The sequence below is a fragment of the Microcaecilia unicolor genome, chromosome 6, assembly GCF_901765095.1.
Source record: "Microcaecilia unicolor chromosome 6, aMicUni1.1, whole genome shotgun sequence".
Lineage (NCBI taxonomy): Eukaryota > Metazoa > Chordata > Amphibia > Gymnophiona > Siphonopidae > Microcaecilia > Microcaecilia unicolor.
This window is the reverse complement of record NC_044036.1, coordinates 48,138,254-48,160,104: the sequence shown is the minus strand read 5'-3', so window position 1 is coordinate 48,160,104 and position 21,851 is coordinate 48,138,254.

Sequence of the window (21,851 nt, the reverse complement as noted above, 5' to 3'; positions counted from 1 at the left end):
CTGTCCCTGGAACAGCTAATATATATGGTTCTCAGTGAATTGGCTAAAACTCACTGAGAAGCAATCAACTGTTCAGGGGTCTTGGAAACAGACTGGATGAATTGAGGAAAAGGAGACAGGAATGAATGGCTGGGGGTATAGGCCGACTTAAGAATATAACATAAAGACATAAGCATAAGCATTGCCATACTGGGACAGATCAAAGGTCCATCAAGCCCAGTAGCCTGTTTTCAACAGTGAACAATCCAGGTCTCATGCACCTGGTAAGATCTCAAAAGAGATTTTGTGCTGCTTATCCTCAAAATAAGCAGTGGATTTTCCCAAATCCATCTTAATAATGGCTTATTGACTTTTCCTTTAGGAAATTATCCATACCTTTTTTAAAACCAGCTAAGCTAACTGCTTTTACCATATTCTCTGGCAATAAATTACAGAGTTTAATCACATGTTGACTGAAGAAATATTTTCTCCTGTTTGTTTTAAATTTACTGCTCTTTTTGGAAAGAGTAAACAAGTGATTTACGTCTACCTGTTTCACTCCCCTCAGTGTTTTATAGACCTCTATCACATCTCCCCTCAAGATTGTTATGAGGGATGGCAGACTGGCTAGCATGCTATGTGGGGCTTGGCTAGCCTGCTGGAGAGATTAAGAGGAAAAGGCTGATTGGAGGGAATGGATGTTTGGAGGGACCAGTAGGCAAGAGGGAATGGCTAATTGGAGAATAACTGATTCAAGGAAATGACTGTAAGACTGATTAGAAGAAGAGAAAATGTCTGCATGTGTTGGGGATGAGTTGGGGTGGGAGAAAGAGAAGAGAAGTTGGGTTAGGAAGAGTGAGGGGTTCAAGCTGAGACAAAGAGAGACAGAGTAAAAGGATGATGAACTGGGGGTTGGAGAAACAGAGAGGCATACTGTGAACTGAGAGAGAGAATGAAAGTCTGAGGATAAGGGGAAGTCGAATGGTGATATGTAGTTTACTGCAGTGGTATAAATTCCACCCAAGCAGTCCTGCAGTGCCAGGGGCTCAGGGGGTCTTTTATGAAGCAGCAGTAAGCCAAATGCAGCTTACCGCTCGCTAATCCAGAACTACCACTGGGCTACCGCAGCAGCTCAGTGGTAGTTCCCACCCCCAGTGCACGTCACTTCCGGCACTACAAAAATATTGCCACGTGGCCATTTCTTTAACAAAAAAAAAAAGACAGCATTTTACCCCCTGTGGTAAAAGGGAGCCTCAGCACACGTCAAAAACATGCGCTGATGCTAGCACAGGCCCCCTTTTACTGCAGCTTGGTAAAAGGACCCCCCCCCCCCCAGTTAAGAAAGAAGCCCAGCAACCCCAGTACTGTGCAGATGGAGGCATAGCACAGTAAATACTACTTACTTCTAATAAAGGTTCCACGCCGTGTCCTGCCATCATTCTCTATTGAATTACTCGATCCTACCAACTTCATCCCTCCTGCAGTCAGATAATTGTTACCTCCTCTCTTACTACTGGACCAAAGTCTTGCCATAAGAGCCATGAAATCACACAACTCTTATCACAAGATTTGGGGCCGGCAATGGGAAATAAAATGCTTACGCTACCAACAGGGAATAGTATCACGTAACTTAGCTAAAGAAGGGTGATGGAAAATGGCATAGAAGCATTGTTAAAAGTCAGTAGTATTTGTCACATTTTACCCTCTAAAAATCCTAAGGCTGGGGGAGGGACAGGGGATAGTGATTTCCCCTTCTATGAGGGAGGAGCTCTCAGCAAAATTTTGCTTAGGGGTCCAACATTTGAACTTATGCTGCTAGCCTACTGCTTTATGGCTAGGGGTTCTGATTTGGGGGAATCTTAATTTGAAAAGCCATGGATTCTACAAGGAGTGAAAGGCAGCATGAAATTCTTTCAGCTATTGGACTTTGTAAAAAAACAGCCATGGACACTGCTTTGTCGCTGCTGCACATATTGGACACTGTAAGAAGACAGCGCTGCCTGCAGCTCCAAACTCCATTCAGACCCTGAGGATTGCTAATGTAAAATCGCTGAAAACCAGATGCTCTGGATATGATTTACTACTACAGTACTCCTGGGAGAATACTGCACCAGAAACTTTAAAATGCTGCATCTTTAAGAATTAACTAGTTATCTGCATTATTACTCAAATAATGATATACTATGCTATCTTGACAGATTATGTACAACTTCACTGAACTTAAAATTGCTGTGTGCAGAGTTTTTAATTCTTGGGCACAGAATTGCCCCAGAAGTAAGTGGATGTATGATATTAGCAGCAAAATATACAACTAGGCCCATGCAAATGGGAAAATAAACTCAATTGCACAACCCAAAACTATAATCAAAACCTAACAAAGGATTCTTTCATCAGCCACACAGGCAGCCACAGACGCCAATAAAAGAAGCTAAAATAATATTGACCTAAAAACAGCATTTGTTTCTGTGGTGCTAAACGAGCAGTATTTTTCTTTTTACCCAGAATAATCATGTAACCCCCTTTCCATCTCTGGGTCAGACAAGGAGGCACATCAAAGAGCTATAGGGCCACACTACACCCCTTGAGGTTGGGAACCTTCTTTGGGGATCCAAGAACAAAAACATATTCCCTTCAATAGGTGCACGCAGCACTGTCCGATTACATTTTTGTAGCGCCGGAAATGACAGCACACTAGGGATGGGAAGTACCGCCAGGCTGCTGCGGTAGCCCGATGGTACTTCCTGTACAGCGAGCGGTAAGCCCGCATTGGGCTTACCACCACTTAGTAAAAGGAGCCCTTACTGCCTCCTATGTAGGAGGTGCTAACAGCTCCAGTATTAACCCTGTATTATCCAATTAGTGCGTGAAAATTGGAACACACTAGCTGAATAATGCTGCCACACCCATTCTTCATCCCCTCCAAAACATATATTTTTAAAATAACTAATGTGTGCTAACAGGCAAAGTACTGCAAAACACTTTAATGCATTTTGCAGTAAGTCTTTTCTCACACACTAAACGCAAGTCAGGGCTTGACATCCTTTAGTAAAAAGGCTCCTTTGAGTGTTATGCTCATAAATTGGCCTCTTTGAAAATTTATTATGTCTGAGTGCATAAATATTTACCCAAAATTTCAGTAAACTCTGAAAATTAGGAGCATAAAAGGTGGGTGGCAACAGGAGTGGAGTTGGGGCAGGAAAAAGAAGTTAGGAAGTTAGAACTCATGTTCAATATTAAGCTCATAAATCTAGGCAACCGAATGGCAGGCCTCAATTTATGAGCATAACTTTTAAGCTCTAAAATAAACATGAATTTTCAGCTGAAGTACTATGCTCCTGGCTGAAAATAGGGATCAAATTGAGGAAGCTAACATAGGAGCATACATTTAGGAGCTTAGCATTTTCTGATTATTGGGCCCTTAGGGTTTTTTTTTATTTTTTATTACATTTTCAAGATCATACATCAACAAACACACCCCAAAATCCCCTGAACAGAACAGTACATAACCGCGCAGCTGCATTAGTCATCCAATCAGCTTTAAAAGCTCAATGCTACATCCCAAGGGTACAAAAAAGACAAAGCAATAAGGGAAAGAGGTGACATAACCAAGTGTGCTTGGCAGAAGATGCAACAGATGAAGGAAGGAGGAAATAAAACAGCTCAAAACACATTTGTAGCACAGTGATTTTGTGATGGCTCCCACAATCTACTACAGGGAGCCTAACTATTAAACAGCATTGCTAATGCCAACACATATTTGGCAGTGAGGCAGACCATGTTTCACCAGAAATGAAAATTGATTAAATGTCCCTGCTTCTAGTTTTGCATAATGGTTTTAAACACAAGGACAATAAAAAAAAAAAAACATAGAATTTTCTCTTGTGTACATGGAGTTCACCAAACAAGCTCTGTGCCCAAAAAAGGACATAAGAGATAAGTAACCAGCTGGTTAGACCTAAAATGTCTGAATTTTTATTCTACACTTGTTGCCAGAGAGCTGCGATCTTTAGACAATGGTAGAACATATGCAAAAAAAACTCGCAATGTCCATATAACATTTTTAAAAATGCATTGGACAATGTCTTGCTGATTCAATGCAGTTTGGATGGATTTGTGTAATGAAGTAAAGGGACTGCAATGTCACGGCTCAGCTCCTTTAGACCTGGTTCAAAGCCCACATATTCGGCATTGTCCAATTGAGTCATCAAGTCATATTGCCATAATTTCTACAGAGCCAATAGACTTATGAAAATGCAACAGTTTATAAAAATATGATGAAACATGCCCTCAGACAAAGCTTCCCAGCAATAATGAGTTTGTGCTGTTTCAGTTGTGATTCCTTGATCCAGGATGTTACAACATGTCTCACCTGTAAGTAACAGTAATGCGAACACAATCACCACTTAAATCTGTGTTGTAAGCTATCAATGATTGCAGTCTGAGATCTTGTATCATAAAACCTCCAATTTTCAGTATGAGTGCCAGAAAAAAAATGCTTCTTGCCAGTTGTTAATTGGGAATTGAACCATAATGGAGCATAAGTAGCCCGATACCATAGCACATCTAACTCGGCATCAATCGCTTTGAGAAAGCGCTGAATGCATGAATCACAGTAGACCTGGTGATATGACAAGGATAAACCATTAACTATCAGTCATTATTGCTATACAATCTCCTGCTCCAATTGAAGCCATAAAGGGACCAGAGTTTCTTCTTTGGCCATTTATTACAGGCTAGAATGCTGACAAGAGTAAAACCCCCAGTGCACAATAACAGCCATAACCACAACAAAGAAAATGTTCTACATAATGTGGAAACTCAAACACGTGAAACAATTCTTCCCGAGGGAAACATTTCACAATATGACTCAATCAATGGTACCAACCCATGTCGATTACTGCAACGTTATATACGTGGGATGCAAAGAACAAATCCTAAAGAAACTTCAGACCGCTCAGAACACGGCAGCTAGACTTATCTTCGAAAAAACACGATTCAAAAGCGCGAAACCCCTCCTAAAAAAACTACACAGGCTATCAATCAAAGAACATATCGCTTTCAAAATTTACACTCTGGTTCACAAAATAATCCATGGTCTTGCTCCGGGATACATGATTGATTTGATCGACTTACCAATGAGAAACACAACCAAAGCAGCAAGAGTATACCTAAACCTTCACTTCCCAAGATGTACAGGACTGAAGTACAAATCAACATACCTTTCCAGTTTCTCCTACAACTGCACACAACTATGGAATGCGCTACCAAAAGCCCTGAAAATCAGGAGCGGCCACCTAAACTTTCGAAAAAACCTGAAAACGCACTTTTTCAAAAAGGCATATCCCACTGATCCAGCATAAATGCCGATCACTACAACACAACTGAAACATGATAGGGACATAACTCATAACTTATGTCTCACGATCCCCTAATGTGGATAACCCACATTAGCTTTATTTAACTAGTTAACTACAACATCACCTTGTATCCGGTTCACCGGAGTGTAATCACTTCCCCAGAATTATGCAAGCCACATTGAGCCTACAAATAAGTGGGGAAAATGTGGGATACAAATAAAAATAAATAAATACAATGTGAATCCAAATTAAGGCCCCTGTTTACAAAGCCGCGGTAGCAGCTGCCGATGCGATAATGCCGACACAACCCATTCACTTTGAGTGGGTTGTGTCAGCAGTGCCGTGCGGCAGCCACTAGGATGGCTTTGTAAACAGGGGGTAAGTTTCTAGGTTGACTTACGAGCCCAAAGAAAGGAAGCAGCAGCAGATCTAGCTGGGAGTAAAACTTCTGTAAGAACAAAATGAGTAACATATGTATGCAATTACTGGTTCTGAGGGGCAGTCAGTATTTTTATGCAGTCACTTGGACCAGATTCTATATATGGCACCTAACAAATATGCACAGTAAAGATTTCTGCCTAAGAATATTCTATAAGCAATGTCTAGATTTAGGCACGGTATATAGAATACAAAGGCAGAAATCCTAGCATCTAAAACAATGTGCATCCATTTAGGCCAACAAAAACGTGGCCTAAATCCCTACGCTTAGCTTTACACACACTGGGCCACATTCTATAACTGCGCACATACATTTTGGAACACCCACAAAAGTCCCATTTCTCTGCCCATAGCCACGCCCCTTTTGAACTGTGCACATTAGAATTTAGGCACAGTTCATTACAGAATACGCTTAGCGAGTTGTATGTGGAAATTCTAATTCAGACCTTTTCAACCCAGTCCTCGGGCCACACACAGCTAGTCAGAGTTTTCAGGATATCCCCATTGAATTCAATATGTGGTGGGCACAGACTTGGGATATTTTTCAGGGATAACAGAATGAGATAAAAACATCTAGGTAAAAATTGGGATGTTTTTATATGGACCTGTTTCATTCACGTCTAAGTCTCAAAAAGGTGCCCTAACTGACCAGCTGGAAGGATTAAGGAATGACTTCCACCACCAGTGATCACTGCTCCCCTCCCACCCCCCAAAGATGTGACAGTGAAAGTGCATACCAGGCTCTGTGACAACTTCAGATATTATGGCTATTCCTATTAGAGCAGCATGTTGGTCACAGAAGTAGGCTAGTGGTCAGTGCAGTGGACTGTAGACCACGGGACCCACATCCATATCCCACTCTAACTAATACACTTGTGGTGGAAATTGTGAACCTTCCAAACCCCACAAAATACCAACTTTACCTATAGATAGGAGCCACCTGTATCTGAGAGCTTTTGTTATGGTGTACACTTACGTACAGTAGGTTTTTAGATGTTCCTGGAGGACTCACGATACAAAGTAAGGGTGCTAAGGTGGAATTTGTACCTGGGTCTCTTTATGTGAAGTCCACCGCACTGACCACTAGGCTGCCCCTCTGCTCTGCTAGGATGTCTGTGTGGCCAGTGTACTAGGAATGGGTGCCACACAGCCATCTCTATGGCTTGTTTTTGTGTGTTTTCCTCTAGGACTTTTTTTAATTGATACATAAATACATACTGAACTCAAAAACATCTGGAAAATAGCAATTTTCAAAACAAAACATTAGATGTTTTTACAGTTTGAAAATTGCTATGTTGGCAATGAGAAATGTAAACATCTTCAGCAAAACGTCTACAATTGGACTTGGACGTCATATCAAATATGCCCCTCCATGGCTCTGATGGACAAGATAACACATGTGTGATCAGAAATAACTATAGGCACTAGAGTGGCATCTGAAACATCATCTATCACAATCACCCATTTCCCCTTTTAGTCAGAACACTGATTGAAAATCTATTTGTATGGCAAAGACACCCTATGATTATTATTATTTTGTTCCTCATGGGACTTTTTAATTTAAGTGACTCAGAGACAGATACATGCATTTCTTGCACAAACACTAAATCAGATTTGTGCCACTTCAGATGAGTCAAGACTTTCATACATTTTAGCATGATTCAGGTCATTTAAATTCCAGCAGACAATCTTAAATCAACCCTGACATCATCCACTTATAGGAAAGGGCTCCACTCAGCACACTCCTTTCCAATCTCCTTATTCTCTGTGCCCAACACTTCAGGTAAGATGTGTGCCAACATACTAGGTGGGCAGTTATTTAGAGCTAAGCCAGCAAACATGTGAAGTTGCAAATGCATAACTCAGAAGTGGGTCTTGAGACTTCAGAAAGAAGAGAAATCAAACCCCCTCATGCACCTGAAAAAAACAAAAACAAAACTCCGTCTCACCCCTTACTTGACACTCATTCACACCATACTTAAACTCTTACCATACATCCCTGTACAGCCATACAACCTCTCTTCTAAACTGCAAGCAGACACAGTCCTGACCCAGGTGCAATGATTTTGTAAAGGTCTCTAGGGTATTCAGCAGTAGTAAAGATAAGTTGAGTCCAAGTAAGGTTGAACTGACAGTTTAACATTACCCCACTATAAGAGCAGCAACCAGCATAGGACATAAGGGTCCTGATGGATCTATAGAAATCTACTAATGAGGCTTCCCGCTTTTAAAATGAGCTTTCTCCAAATGAATTATACAGCCCCAGGAAGCAGGTGATATCTACTTGAGAGAAGTTTCATATTGGGGCATAATCGAAAGGGGCACCCAAGTTTTCCTGAGGACGTCCTCGCAGGACGTACCGGCAAAGGGGCGGGGAAACCCATATTATTGAAACAAGATGGGCGTCCATCTTTTGTTTTGATAATATGGGACACCCAAATCACGAAATCTAGCTTGACCTTAGAGATGGTCGTCCTTAGAGATGGTCATACCCGATTTTCGGAGATAATGAAAACCGAGGACGTCCATCTCAGAAATGACCAAATCCAAGCCTTTTGGTCATGGGAGGAGCCAGCATTCATAGTGCACTGGTCCTCCTGACATGCCAGGACACCAACCGGGCACCCTAGGGGGCACTGCAGTGGACTTCAGAAATTGCTCCCAGGTGCATAGCTCCCTTACCTTGTGTGCTTATCCCCCCCAAAACCTACTCCCCACAACTGTACACCACTACCATAGCCTTTATGGGTGAAGGGGGGCACCTACATGTGGGTACAGTGGGTTTCTGGTGGGTTTTGAAAGGCTCACATTTACCACCACAAGTGTAACAGGTAGTGGGGGGGATGGGCCTGGGTCCGCCTGCCTGAAGTGCACTGCACCCACTAAAACTGCTGTCATGGAGCTGGGTATGATATTTGAGGCTAGAAAAAATATTTTTTTTAAATTTTTTGAGGGTGGGAGGGGGTTAGTGACCACTCGGGGGGAGTAAGGGGAGGTCATCCCCGATTCCCTCTGGTGGTCATCTGGTTATTTAGGGCACATTTTTGTGGCTTGGTAGTAAGAAAAAAAGGACCAGGTAAAGTTGTCCACGTGTTCATCAGGGACGCCCTTCTTTTTTCCATTATCGGTCGAGGACGCCCATGTGTTAGGCACACCCCAGTCCCGCCTTCGCTACACCTCCAACCTGCCCCCGTGAACTTTGGTCGTCCCCGCAATGGAAAGCAATTGAGGACGCCCAAAACTGGCTTTCGATTATGCCGATTTGGGCGACCCTGTGAGAAGGACACCCATCTTGCGATTTGTGTCGAAAGATGAGTGCCCTTCTCTTTCGAAAATAAGCCTGATTGTGTACAAACATTAACAAAATAGTCAGACATGTGGCAGAACCTCAAAAATCATTAGGATGACATGGGGAAATGACACCCAGCCTACAATACCACATTGGGTGTAAAACTTTAAAGTGCTAAACTATCAGGGATTTGTTACCCTCGATCTCTACCACAAATTCTTCCAAGTCCTTGGGGTCCATAAAGGTTCTTGTTGAGCTGCTGTAGGTCACTCTATACTGGGCCAGGGAAAAGAGGCCATATCAGGTCCCCAAATTTCAGAACCATGAATTCGGGACCAAGAAATGTTTCATATTTTCTTCCATTGCTTTCTTAAAGTCCTGAGAGATAAAGATAATTTTGCCTTCCCACATCAGCTGGGGCAGCTGCACAAGATCTTGACCTGAAATGGTCATGGGGAAGACTGTCTTTGTATTAGCCTCGATAAGACTCTGGGTGCTCACTCTACTTCAAAGGACCTTGCAAATGCAATATATAACAATTTCAGAAGCATCTGTTTGATACCAGCCTCAATGCCTTCAGAGATATAAAGTGTATTCCAAAAGTTGCAGTACCTGAAGTCCTCTAAGTCAGCAGCTACGGCAGCCACCATTTTGACTGACCTCTTCAAGGCTACAGTTTTATCTTCAAGGACCCCACTGTGTGTTTCTACTGCCTCTAGCCTGATTGAAAAAGAAAGCATCTGTGAGAGCTTGCTTTTAATATCTTGCACTGTCAAGTTGTTCGCCGCTGGCATCTCTTTTAGGTCTCAGAATATAACTCTGTATATGCAGCAGGTGGTTCTTCTTCAAAGAACCTTGTTTCTTTTTTGAAAATTAGTCTGTGCACATGGAATAAAAGCAGCCATGTTCTTTGTACCTGTTAACAGTATGGACAGCTAAGCAGGGCCACAATAACGATTAAACCAAACAGTGGAAAGCCTGAATAACAGAACCTATATCACAGCATATCTTGTACAGCGCTGCGTAACCCTGGTAGCACTTTAGAAATGTTAAATAGTAGTAGTAGTAATATCTTAGAATATTTACATTTTTAAATGACTAATATTTTTATATACTGTATATATAATACCTTTAAAAAAAAACATTCTTGCTGTTTTTCTCCTGCTGCTTGTGAAGTGCCATTTTCTCCCGCAGTTGAAAGCATGCCTTCTGTGGAAACCCCAGGCACACTTTTAGCTCCCCTAACGAGGGCAGTTTTCAGTCAACTCATTTTACCTGAGTAAATCATAGTCTCCCATCTAGAACTTCTAAACCATTCCCATTGTGAACAGACACAAATTAAGAACACGACCACTACTGCAGCTTGTGGCAGCTCCAGCATCCCATTCTGTTCAAAAATTTGCTGCAGTTTGCTAAGGAATATGGAAAAGTTCAAATAATTGTTCTTAAAAGATAAGCAGCACACATGAAAGTAGTTTGTGGTTTTAAAGAACAAAGCAGGCCAATTGATGCTGTTTGACAACTCTCGTTATAGAGTCTTGTTCTACAGACATATAACCTTGCTTAGGTGTCCAGGATTACTTCTTCTTGATAGCTAGTAAAACAGATAATCAGTTTCGTAGCTCAGTGAGAAAATGAGCATAAGAACATAAGAATAGCATTACTGGGTCAGACCAGTGGTCCATCTAGCCCAGTATCCTGCTTCCAACAGTGGACAATCCAGGTCACAAGTACCTTCTAGAATACAGAAACATTCTATTTCATCATCTGTTTAGAATGTGTCTGTAAAGACAGATATTCCATTCCTGCGCATATGAGCATGAGAAATGGAAATATTCAGCTATTAATTACTCTGGCTTCTCAGAATAGTGTGGCTATTAAATATTAGATAATTATGTACTTGCATCAGCTCTCTCCTGGGGAACAGAAGAATGAGAAAGAAGCTCCGTTTCTGTAAATGATCAGAATCATGTATCATAACAAATTACCTTACATCACCTATCATAAATTTTACTAATGAAATACCATATGCACAGATGAAGCAATCATGCTTTTGCCGGACCAGCCTGGCATGAAGGGAGGCCCACACTCTCCACAAGAATTTCTGGCTACCAATCTATGAGGTCTTACTAGGGTTAATGTGTGCATTGCTTAATGCCCAACTCTCTAGGGATCCTTTTAAAAAGCCTTGTTCTAGTCTGTGTGCCCGTGGGCACTTCTGTCTTGATTTCTTGTTGCCTTGTTCATAGTCTGTATTCCCGTGGGCACTTCTGTCTTGATTTCTTGTTTAGGGTGCCTGTGTGCGCTTCTGCTTCTGTTCTTCTCTGTTTGTCTGTGTGGGTCAGCTTTGTGTCTGCCCTGTTTGTCTTTAGCTTCAGTTCCCATCTTGCTTGTGTCTGCCCTGCAAGCCTTCAGCTTTAGTTCTGACCTTGCTTGTGTCCGCCCAGTTTAAGAATCCTGAATCCTGTTCCAGCCAAGCTTGTGTGAGAATCCTGAATCCTGTTTGTTTGAGAATCCTGAATCCTGCTTGAGCATCCTGAATCCTGTTCTGCCAAGCCTATTTGAGAATCCTGAGTCCTGCTTGAGTATCCTGAATCCTGTTCAAGCCAAGCCTGTTTGAAAATCCTGAATTCTGCTTGATTATCCTGAATCCTGTTCCAGCCAAGCCTGTTTGAGTATCCTGAATCCTGCTTGAGCATCCTGAATCCCATCCAGTCCTGGTTGGGGGGTTTTGCCTCCTGCTGCCGCTCAACGACAGTAGGTCATGTGCTCACGTTGTTCCAGAGTCCATGACTATTTGTTTAAAGCCTGGGATCGTGACATCAGTATTCTCAATGGAGAAGGGTAAATAGTGGGATTCCACAGGAGTCTGTGCTGGGAACACTGCTTTTTTTTTACATATTTATAAATGAGCTAGAGATGGGAATAACTAGTGAGGTAATTAAATTTGCTGATGACACAAAGTTATTCAAAATTGTTAAATTGCAAGAGGATTGTGAAAAATTGCAAGAGGACCTTACGAGACTGGGATGCTAGCATAGGCGTAGACTGGGGGGGTGAGGGGGGGCAGTGCCCCCCCAAACGACGATGACATGGACTGGCGCTAGAAGTGAAAAAAAAAAAAAACAAGCAGGCACGCGCTCGTCTCCGTCCGCTTCGCTGCTTCCCTGCCCTCTCTGTCTGCGTCCCGCCCGAAAGGAAATGACATCAGAGGAAGGCGGGACGCAGACAGAGAGGGCAGGGAAGCAGCGAAGCGGACGGAGACGAGCGTGTCTATCTACCCCCTCTCTTCCTACCCTCCGGCGCAGGCAGCACCAATCTTCTCTAAGTCTTTCTTGTTCCTGGCAGCGGTAGCGACGTACACGCTGCCTTCAGCTCTGCCCCGAAGCCTTCTCTTCAAGTTCCTGTTCCCGCATAGGTGGGAACAGGAACTTGAAGAGAAGGCTTCCGGGGCAGACCGAAGGCAGCGTGTACGTTGCTACCGGTGCCAGGAACACAGAAAGGCTGAAGAAGACTGCTGCCTGCACCGGAGGGAGGGAGGAAGAGAGGGGGTAAACGGAGTCACGATCCTGGACCTCACGGGGGGGGGGGGCAGCAGAGGGAAGATGAATGGGACTGGGAGGGTGGAGAGCAGAGGGAAGGAGTAAGAGATGGATGGGACTGGGAGGGGTGGGTGGGGAGCAGAGGGAAGGACCAGGAATTGGATTGGACTGGACTGGGAAAGGAGGTCAGAGGGAAGGAGCAGGAGATGGATGGGACTGGGAGGGGTGGGAAGCAGAGGGAAGGAGCAGGAGATGGATGGGACTGGGAGGGTGGGAAGCAGTGGGAAGGAGCAGGAGATGGATGGGACTGGGAGGGGTGGGAAGCAGAGGGAAGGAGCAAGAGATGGATGGGACTGGGAAGGGTGGGTGGGGAGCAGAGGGAAGGACCAGGAATTGGATGGGACTGGGAGGGTGGGAAGCAGTGGGAAGGAGCAGGAAATGGATGGGACTGGGAGGGGTGGGTGGGGAGCAGAGGGAAGGACCAGGAATTGGATTGGACTGGACTGGGAAAGGAGGTCAGAGGGAAGGAGCAGGAGATGGATGGGACTGGGAGGGGTGGGAAGCAGAGGGAAGGAGCAAGAGATGGATGGGACTGGGAGGGGTGGGAAGCAGAGGGAAGGAGCAGGAGATGGATGGGACTGGGAGGGTGGGAAGCAGTGGGAAGGAGCAGGAGATGGATGGGACTGGGAGGGGTGGGAAGCAGAGGGAAGGAGCAAGAGATGGATGGGACTGGGAGGGGTGGGTGGGGAGCAGAGGGAAGGACCAGGAATTGGATGGGACTGGGAGGGTGGGAAGCAGTGGGAAGGAGCAGGAAATGGATGGGACTGGGAGGGGTGGGAAGCAGAGGGAAGGAGCAAGAGATGGATGGGACTGGGAGGGGTGGGTGGGGAGCAGAGGGAAGGACCAGGAATTGGATTGGACTGGGAAATGAGGTGAGCAGAGGGAAGGAGCAGGAGATGGATGGGACTGGGAGGGGTGGGGAGCAGAGGGAAGCCTACTGGAAAGAAGACACTGCATAAAACAGAAGACACTGGGACCAAAGCGAATAGAAAAACTAAATGATCAACAAAGGTAAAAAAGTATTTTATTCAGAATATATTAATTGAAATATGTCAGCTTTTTGAAATGTGCATCTGTGATATTTTGCCTGTAAATTTCAATTCCTTCCTCCATATTAGCATATTCATTTGCATATGTATATATGCAAATGAATATGCTAATATGCTCCGCCCCATCCTTTGCCCCCCCAAATGAAACAGTCAAACTACGCCTATGGATGCTAGGTGTCCAAATGGCAGATGACATTTTGCAAGTGCAAAGTGATGAATATGGGAAAGAGGAACCCAAACTATAGCTACGTGATGCAAGGTTCCACATTAGGAGTCACCGACTAGGAAAAGGATCTAGGTGTTATCGTTGATGATACTTTGAAACCCTCTGCTCGGTGACCACACCTTGAATACTGTGTGCAATTCTGTTCACTGCATCTCAAAAAAGATATAGTGGAATTATAAAATGTGCAGAGAAGGGTGATGGAAATGATAAAGGAGATGGGATGAATTCTCTATAAGTAAAGGCTAAAGTGGCTAGGGCTTTTCAGCTTGGAGAAGAGACGACTGAGGGGAGATAAGATAAAGGTCTATAAAATAATGTGTGGAATGGAATAGGTGGATGTGAATTGTTTGTTTTCTCTTTCCAGGACTAGGAGGCACTCAATGAAGCTATTAAGTAGTAAATTTAAAAACAAATTGGAGAAAACATTTCTTCACTCAGGGGTCCTTTTACTAAGCCATGTAAGCATCTACGTGCGCCAAAATGGAGTTACCGCCCGGCTACCACATGGCTCTTGTGGTAATTTCATTTTTGGCACGCATCAGATACATGCGTCTGGAAATTTTTTTTTTTTTTGGCCGCGCGTAGTGGATGTGCGCCAAGTGGTATTTGACGTGCGTAGGTCATTACTGCCTGTTTACCGCGTGAGCCTTTACCACTAAGTCAATGGCTGGCAGTAAGGCCTCAGACTCAAAATGGACGCGCCGCAATTTTCATTTTGCCGCACATTCATTTTTGGCAAAAATTTTAAAAAGGCCTTTTTTACTGGTACGCTGAAAAATGGATTAGTGTGTGCCCCAAACCCATGCCTACACTACTGCAAGCCATTTTTCAGTGCACCTTTGTAAAAGGACCACTCAATATATAATTAAACTCTGAAATTCGTTGCCAGAGAATGTGGGGAAAACAGTTAGCTCAGCAGGGTTTAAAAAAGGTTTGGCTAATTTCCTAAGAAAAATCCATAAGCCATTATTAAGATGGAGTTGGGGAAAATCCACTGCTTATTTAAGCAGCATAAAATCAATTTTACTGTTTTGAGATCCCTAAGTTGCTTTTCTTTCAAAGTTAGCTAATATTAAACATGCTTCTGTACTTTGGTTCTGTTAATTCTGTAGATGATGGGGGAAGGGAGATGAAGGCACAAATAAAATGACAGCAGGAAAAGTTCCACCACCCCTTTTTAAAGCTTGCGTTTTTTCTCCCTTGAGCTCAGTGCACCTCCACACCTCTTTAATTCACCTAAGAGTATGCTTGCTGTGGAAACGCATATGTGGTTTTAGGCACTATAAAGAAGGCAGCACTTAACCCAGGCAAATGACTTTGAAAATTACTCTCCCCGTGTGCATGTTCTCAAATCTTGATGGTCAAGAGAGCTCCCTGGAAACAATTACTTTAGGTCAGAGGAAATTATAGCTGGTGCCCCACAATGATATTTAGGAATATGTTGACTGTAAAATGTCTACACTAGACAAACAGTAAAAGACCTGAATGTATAAGCCTATTTCATATCATATCTTACAATATTTACAGTTAAAATTAGTCCATTATTTTTTACAGTAGCCAAACAAATATTTTTGACTCTTAACTGTGTATAGCCATGATAAGAATATGAGTATTTTAATAACCTGTTTTTAATAAAACAGGATACAGGTGGACAGAATATTGAATTATTTGCTCATAAAATACTCTCACTATAGACTCACTGCACCTGCTAATTTATATCTTAGTATATTTCATAGCAAACACATGATCCCTTCAAAATAAGCAGTAGAAAGTTTAGAACTGAGCTGCAAATACTTGCAGCACTGTGGTGACATCTGCTGGATGGCAGGACAATTTATTAATATGCACTGTCATGCTTGCACCAAGAGAGAATCTCTTCTGCCTTCGGTAAGATATGACCATTAAAGCATGATATACATTCACTGGACAAAACAATAAAAAATGGAAATAATGCAATAAAACTTGAAAATATATATCAATCTGCTCAAATAAAGTCCAAATACATAAAAGGATCCGATCTCCATATAGGGGCCCTTTTACTAAGCCACGTAGGCGCCTACATGTGCCCAAGGAGCGTCAATTTTCAATTACCACCCGGATACCACATGGCCCTTGTGGTAATTTCATTTTTGACACGCGGCCGCTACGCATGCCGGAAAATATTTATATTTTTTGGCACGCGGGCAGTAATTGGGCAGTAATTGGCATTTTACACACGTAGACCATTACCGCCCGGTTACCATGTGAGACCTTACCGTTAGGTCAACGGCTGGTGGTAAGGTCTCAGACCCAAAATGGACAGCCAGCAATTTTCATTTTGCCGCATGTCCATTTTCGGCAAAAATTTTAAAAAGGCATTTTTTACAGGTGCGCTGAAAAATGATTCTGTGCACACCCAAAACATGCGTCTACACTACTGCAGGCCATTTTTCAGCGCACCTTAGTAAGAGGGCCCCATACTCCCCAGTTATATCTCTTAGAGCAGGGGTTCTCAACCCAGTCCTCGGGACACACCTAGCCAGTCAGGTTTTCAGGATATCCCCAATGAATATGCATGAGATCGATTTGCATGCACTACCTCCATTCTATGGAAATCTATCTCATGCATATTTACTGAATATATTTTGACTATTGTATAACTTTGTATTTTTTACTAAATTAATTTATATTTATAATTAATTTAGTAAAAAAAATATAGCAAACAAAGGGGCCCTTTTACTATGCATAAGTGTCTTTACGTGCCCAATGCACACCAAAATGGAGTTACCGCCCGACTACCTGACTGGCTGTGGTGCCTCCAGGACCAGGTTTGGGAACCGCTGGGCTAGGCAAATCACATCTTCTAGCAGATTTACATTGGCAAATTATTGAAAAAGTGGAATTGGGGCAGGAGGGTGGAGACATTGAAAATGTACTAAATTACAAGGAATAACGCTGGATACACACACTAGATACCTTATTCCCTGGCCTAGGGGACTGAATAATGAACTGGATTGGGTTTTTTTGTTGTGATGTACAAACCCTTTTTTCATTGATTGATCTTTGCTACCGCTGATTGGTTATAGATCTTTTTGAACTGATTGGTTAGGGACCATGATTCAGTTATTTAACTGGCATCACCTTGCCACCATGTTTAAAGAGACGTTGTTTCATGGCGTGCCTAATGCTGAGTAAATTCAGACAATTTTTTGAGCAGTGTTATTCATATTCTATAATAATTTTATTCTTTAATTTTTTTCAGTGGACCAGACCCTGACGCAGCAGATGCAAAACATGCCGTATGTCAGCCAGCGGTCCTATTCTTTGAAAATGATAATCTAAGTAACAAATCACTTCATTTTTTACCGGAAGAAGTTTTCTCAGAAAAAAAAAATTTCTGAGCATTCATATGTACTATTTCATTTGTAACTAAGCAAAATAGTCAAAATTACAAAACAAAAAACAACTTTAATTCATTGTAGACCAGCAAGGAGGCAAGGCAAGCTAAGAGGTTTTCTGGCTCTTATAAACTAAGTCGCCACTGAGGTCTATGACTTGGTATATTGTAAACTGCTTCCTTGTCTATTTAGAATTTATAAACTGACTAGTAAAAAAGGCCCGTTTCAGAAAGCAATGAAACGGGCGCTAGCAAGGTTTTCTGCGATCAGAGCGATCGCCGGTATCCGAGTCCTGCTCCCATGTGCTGCAGCACGCGCACGAGCTTCTCGCCTACCTGTCAATGTCCCATGGTATCGGCTGCAGCAGAGGAGGACGCAGACCGTTGGCCCTCGCTTACGCTCTGTTTGGATTCCTGGGCAAGGGGAGGAGTAGGGAAACACGCTCCATGGGAAACACTCGCGGCTCCTCCCCTGTCCCTGACGTTTCCCTACTCCTCCACCTCCACATTGGACACTCACGGCTCCTCCCCTCTCCCTGACGTTTCCCTACTCCATGAAGGACACCACCACTGGAAGCCACCAGGCAGCCTCAGAACGTTGGAGGTGAGCTTTATTATATAGGATAGGATGTTGGGTCATTTGAGGTGCTCATTAATGGAGTAACATGGTCTCCTCATGATTTCCAAAATATTATCCTCCCAGCTGAATGTGGTTCTAAAGTTTATGCACCAAGTTAACTGGGTACCAGTCTGAATATCAGCTGGTGCCCGGTTAGCTTCCCAGGACAGTGAATATGCCCAGATATTTCATTCCAGCAGCTGCGCATGCCAAGGCAGTGAATATTTGGGGTTAGATCAGCCCATGGCTGGAAGAACCAGTTTATAAGCCACTCACCGCCACGTAATGTTCCCTCCAAGCTGAGCAGGAGTCCTCCGTCTGCATTGCTGCCAGTGTGGGGCAGTACTTCAATATTGTGTCTTCCATCACTAAGGACAGGCAGGTTCCATGGAGTCCTGCAGAGCTTTCCTGCCTCTCATATATAAAATTAACAAACAAAAAAAAAGTCTGAAAATCAGGAAAGAAGCCAAAATGATCCAAAAACATACCTATGGAGGCAAAGTTGGGAGGGGGGAGCTGCAGTATGAGAGCTTTCCTCCTGCCGGGCCTGCCACCATTGCCTCCTACTATTCCCCCCCCCCCCCCCCCCCCCCGCACCAGCCCTGACTTAAAGAATAAGCACTGCATGAGCCATGTAAGCACAGGCTCATGCTCAACAGCTGCCTTGACCTGTTCTCCTCTGGTGCAGTGTGGGAGGAGGTAGAGAAGTAGTCAGCAGCCTGAAAGCAGGGAGAAAAAATAAGAAAGAAATGCTGAATGTAGGCTGGCAGCAGGAAAGCAGAGATGAGATACTGAGCATATTGGAGAGGGTTGTTAGAGGGGAAGGGGAGATGCTGGTCATCTGAGGAATGGGGTAGAGGGGGGAAGGGGAGATGATGGCAATCTGGGGGGATGCATAGGGAAAGGAAGGGGCGATGGTGGTGGGAGGGCCTTGCACTGCCTGTGGCAGGAGGCACATATTTGAAGTGTCACCTATGGCGTTCAATGCCCTTGGGCTGGGCCTGTGCATATCTTTAGTGTCTTTGCATGGGTAGGACAAGTCTCAAAGTAATTTATGCATGTGTATAGGGATTTACATGTGTTAGTTCTCTATCTAAAATTCCCCTCTTGCAGTGAGTCTCAACATGTGGACTTTTAATTGAATCATTAAGTGAAGATGGGAAAGGAAGTAACAAACATACACTGTCAAATCTACAGACACTGTTTATCATGAAAAGTGTACTCACACAAAATGTAAATGTCTGGAGATAAAAAAAAGTTTCAAAGCAAAATTCATAGGGGGAAAAAAGTATCTGTCATTTTGTTACAATGCAGACAGTTAAACAAATTGCCCCCAAATCTTAAATTTAAGGGTTTTTTTTTTTTATTGCATGCAATTTGAAAATTTTAGCATAGATGCTATGCCATTAATATGGAATACACAGAGTAGGGCAGCTCCCCAAGTGTCATATGGCAAGGGACATCAGAAGACAGTCTTCTCCCTGCTCCCTCCCTCCTCCTTTCATCAGTTCTCCACCCTCCCAGTCCTTCCAGGCTGAAGTGGCTGCCCCAGGTTACCCACACTTGTTTCTCTTCACACTGTGCATCCCTACAGGCTGGAAGCAGGAGACACATTTAACCTGACATTATTTCCAGCTACCTTGGAGCCAAATATCACAATAACAGCTGTGGAAACTGGAATGAGAGATTGTAGAAATGGGATAGGAGTGGAGGTAAAAGGAAGCTACAGGAAGCTGAGGAGGAGTAAGAGAAGAAAGGAGGGGCTAAATGACAGGGAAGGAGCTGGGGCTGGTGAAGGAGAGTTAGAGGAAGGTACAGGATGATTTAGGAGGGTCTTATAGAGGACAGCAACAGGGGACTAGGGAGTGAGTGATGGGGGAATAGGAAACTGAGAAAGAAGGGGACAGTGGGAGACTGAGGACTGGAGAAAAGAATGAGGGATAAAACCTAATTGGGTCTAAGGATCGTTAGCATTTCTACGTGTTCTAATTTCCCAATAGTATGTGTACTTGTGCTCTGGGCCTGGTGTAATATTTGCAATTCTGTCTAGATATGGTTCTTGCAGTTTTAGTCTTGGAAGTTAGTGCTGTTATAGGAAGATTGCTGTATAGGTTCTGCTTGTATCTATGTAGGGATTTGTGTTATTTTGCAGTGTCTGCTAGCAGGAGAATTTTACTGTTTCTGAGTCGCAAAACAATGTGATTTTCTTTTGTATGGTAGTCAGTCATAAGAGGAAATTCACCATAGCTGGGGAATTGTGGAGTGAGTGTTAGAGCGTGCCTAGCGCTTACACGCGTAGGTTACAAAATGCTATCAGTTATGAGCCTATCTACCTGCAGTTAGGCACAAACATTTATACCAGCCATTGAGCTAAAGTTAGGCATGTAACTGCAGATTTATACTAGTATTCTATAATGCCATTTTCATATGTAATTGCCAATATAGAATTGGTGTTTTGTGTGCATCATTCCTGGGTCTAACTTTAGGTGACCTGTACAGAATTACTCTTGAGGTATGGAAATGTCACTTTGCTTTGCCCCCTATTCGTACTCCAAGTTCTTCTGTCCAGAGACCACTGCTGGTCAAGGCAGGTCCTGAGGAGAACCACTGCTCCATGTAACCCTCCCCCACCCTCACAATGAGAGCAAGCTCAAATTTAAAACAAAAATTGTGTGTGGGAGGAGGGGGGGGGGGTAATTCTGAATATCTGCCCCATGTACAAAAGAGCTGGTCTCAACTCTACCAACCCATCATGCCCTCTGCTTTGTAAGTGAAGTGGCAAGGGATGGGAGGAGTGGCCATTGGTCAGTTCATTACATAAAACATGGCTGTGAATGAAGAGCACCAGGGTCACAGAATAGTTCATCAGGCTATGTGTCCAGAAGCCATTGCTTCAGTCCCACACATAATGGCATTCAGATTCAAGCAGCAACCTCCTGTGCCTATGTAATAGATGTAATGACTACAGATGTTACTGAACTAATGCCAAGCCTGGTCGAACGCCAAACTTTAATCATATCTACAATATTTTTGATGTTAATTAATGAGCTGTGGCCTACTGTTTTTCATTACATTTAGAAAGGGTTGGGCGGTGGAAGGTGATGAGTAATGCCAGCAGAGAAAGTGGGCTGAAGGCTAGCTAATTGAGCCTTTGTTAAGTGTTATCATAAAATAAAGAGACAAGACTCTACTTTTTGTTTTTCTTTCACGCACAAAAGTATATCCAGTTAGCTCATCTTTTCTTTCAAAAGCAAATGCTAAAAAAAACTGCTAAGTCCTGTACAGAGTATAATAAATGTGACCCCAGTAAACCTTTTACAATTGAGAGTGAACTCGTATCATAGCAGGCATCTCTCCCTCAGCAACCACACACAAAAAAAAATTAAAAAATAAAAAACATTTGACATGTGATGTTACAAAACGAGCTGATTTCAAGGTGATAGGGATCAGCTACATGTCAGATATTTTTAGGATTTCATCTACCTTGTCAGGATTGGCAGAAAAATGCGATTAAATAATGAATGAAGTTGTATTGGGAAGTGCTAATGTGGTGAATGCCAGGTTAAAAATTCAATTGAAATGCTGTCAGAAGATTCTTTTGTTTTTCTGACAAGTGTTGTCATGTTCTCCTGACACCTGATGCACAATGCATAAACTGATGAATAACCTACAGATGAAACTGTCAGTCATCATTACCATGCACAGGCAATTATCTGATGCCATGGCTTCCACAGCTCCGCAATGCCAAGGGACAGAAACTGCCAGCTCGAAGGGTTGGGGGTGACCCATACATCCAGGAGGTGATCTTTTTAGTCCCAAAAGGTGACTTAGTAGCCCCATGCCTTAAATGTTGATGATGATGAGAAATCAAGCACGGATGATTTTGTAGTGGAGGAGAAGCCTAATGGTTAGTACG